This window comes from Triplophysa rosa, linkage group LG25, assembly GCF_024868665.1.
Source record: "Triplophysa rosa linkage group LG25, Trosa_1v2, whole genome shotgun sequence".
NCBI lineage: Eukaryota > Metazoa > Chordata > Actinopteri > Cypriniformes > Nemacheilidae > Triplophysa > Triplophysa rosa.
The window spans coordinates 2,513,780-2,516,599 of record NC_079914.1 but is presented as its reverse complement, the minus strand read 5'-3'; positions in this window follow the sequence as shown (position 1 = coordinate 2,516,599).

Sequence of the window (2,820 nt, the reverse complement as noted above, 5' to 3'; positions counted from 1 at the left end):
GCCTCCCCCGGAGGGTTCTCGACAGTAAAGAAGCAGTCCTCCGTGCCGCGACTCGGCCGCCTCGGCCGTCGAGTCCCGTGCACTGTCTGCTTCCCAGCAGCCCTCTTCGACGCCCTCCAGCTCTGGCACCCCCCACTCAGGCGGCCCCCCCTGGAGGAGACAGCGAAGGGGAGATCATCGCCCCATCAGCAGCCACGGCGAAGCGGCCCTCATGGGAAAACCTCAGGGGGATCGAGGCTACCATTGGGCCCGACCCCAGCCACATCGCTGGGAAGTCGGATAGCGACGGATCCTGCCCCGTCTCTCCATCTGCTGGCCCCCTCCGGGGGGCTAGCGCCCACTTACTCTCTAAGGAGAGTTTCCTCTCTCTCTGAGTTATCACAGCCGCTCCCACCCTCTGCACGACGGTGAACGGCAAACTCGACGTTGCGTCATGGCGAAGCGCAATGTCGAGTATAAGCACCAGCCCTCAGCACTCTCAGTCAGACAGTGCGTTGAGCTGCGCAGTCGCCAGGCAGGAAAAACAGCAGAGCCGATCTCATCCCCGGGGGACCTCCCCCGGCAAGGAATCCGTACTGCTAGCAATCGAACCACCCCCCGGGGGGACGATGAAAAAGATCGTGCCTTTAGTCCCCGTCTCATTTCTGGGAGCCTGTCCGGCTTCCCAGACTGTCAGGCTGGATAGGGAAGACGATCCGTCTTGGCTACGCGATCCAGTCGCCTCACGCCTGCCAAGTTCAGCATCCGATATACCTCAGTCAGAGGCTAGGATGTTCCCGTACTTCGGGCCGAGGACGCCACCCTTCTGGTGAAGGGAGTGATCGAGCCCGTCTCACCAGCCGAGATGTTCAGCGGGTTTTACAGCCTGTACTTCATTGTCCCCAAGAAAGGCGGGGGTTGTGCCCTATCTTGGGTCTGTGTGTTCTGAACAGGCACCTACTCAGTAGCTGCCTTTCAGGTTGATCACGCAGAAGCGCATCCTGACGTCCGTCAGGTGTCAGGACTGGTTCATGGCAATCGACCTGAAGGACGCGTACTTCATGTCTCGTTCCTCCCTCGACATCAGCCGTTCCGACGGTTCGTGTTCGAGGGACAGGCATATCAGTACAGGGTCCTCTCCTTCGGTCTGTCCCTGTCTCCACGAGTCTTTACGAAGGTCGTGGAAGCCGCCCTCCTTCCCCTTAGGGAAGGAGGTGTGTGGGTACTAAACTATCTCGACGACTGACTCAGTTTGGCGCACTCTCGAGATCTGTTGTGTACACACAGGGACCTGGTGCTCCGGCACCTAGATTGGTGGGGCTACAGGTCAACTGAGCGTCCTCTTTCTCGGTAGGGAACTCGACTCTGTCCTCATGAGCGGCCCTGCTCACCCCCCGCGGGGGGGCGCGAGACCCGCGACGAGGAAGACCGCACCCACGCGGCCTCCCAGAGGCAGTGCGACTGACTACAGAGCGCACCCAATCAGTGTTGAACTGTCTGAAGCTTTCGGGACAGTCAGCGGTCGCCCTGAAACAATTTCAGAGGCTCCTGGGATACATGGCATCCTCGGCGGGGGTGGTCCCCCTCGGGTCGATGCACATACAACCGCTCCAACACTGGCTACAGAGTCAAGTTCCTTGGAGAGCGTGGCACACCGGCAGCAGGCATATGGTCACACGCTTTTGGCCGACACACCCTAACCCCCTGGTCTCCATGACCTTCTTGGGGTTGGGGTGCCGTGTGCAAACGGGCAAAGGTGTCGGGGCGGTGGACGGACCCCCGCCTGCATTGGCATTTCAACTGCCTAGAGTTGTTGGTTGTGCTACTTGCATTGAGGAGGCTACTACCTCTTGTGCAGGGCAGGCACGTGCTGGTCCGGTCGGACAGCACAGCTGCTGTGGCGTATATCATTGGATTCGCTCACGGCAGCTAAACATGCCTCGCCCGGCGCCTCCTCCTATGGAGTCAGCAGGTGATCAGTTCCCTGCGAGCCACACACATCCCAGGCGTCCTGAACAAGACAGCCGATGCGCTCTCTCGTCATTCGACGCCTCGCGGTGAGTGGCGACTCCATCCCCGCACAGCCAGCTCATTTGGGAGAGGTTCGGCCAGGCACAGGTGGTCCTGTTGCCTCCCCGGACTCCACCCATTGTCCGCTTTGGTACTCCCTGTCCGAGGCAACCCTTGGCACGGATGCCCTTGCGCACAACTGGCCGCGGGACAAGCGGAAGTACGCTTCCCCCAGTGAGCCTCATTGCACAGAGTCCTGTGCAAGGCCAGGGAAGAGGAGCATCAAGTGGTACTAGTTACGCCCCTTGGCCTAACCAGGACTTGGTTCTCGGAGCTAAGGCTCTGACAACGACTCCCCCCTGGCCGCTCCCCCCGGCGAACTGCTTCCCCAGGGGAAGGGGCACGTTACGGCATCCCAGGCAGAACCTGGGCTCCATGTCTAAACGTGACGAGGAGATCCTGAGTGACCCACCCCCGGTCTGGTTGGGACGTCACTCAGGCTAGGGCTTCGGCCACTGGGCGGCTATACGCCCATAGGTGGCGCCTCTTCTCGTCCTGGTGCTCTTCTCGGCGAGAAGACCCGCGGAGTTGCTCGGTCGGGTACGAGCTGTCCCGTCCTCAAGAGAGACTGGGGAGTAACCTCTCCCCCTCCACACTGGGAATGTATGTAGCCGCTTTGGCCGCTCATCATGACCCAAGTGCTGGGTAGCCTCTGGGACAGCACGGCCTGGTCATTAGGTTCCTAAGGGGCGTGAGAGGGTGACCACCTTCCGCGCTCCGTACCCTCTTGCGACCTAGGTGGCGGGCCTCAAGAGGCCCCGCCCCCTTCGA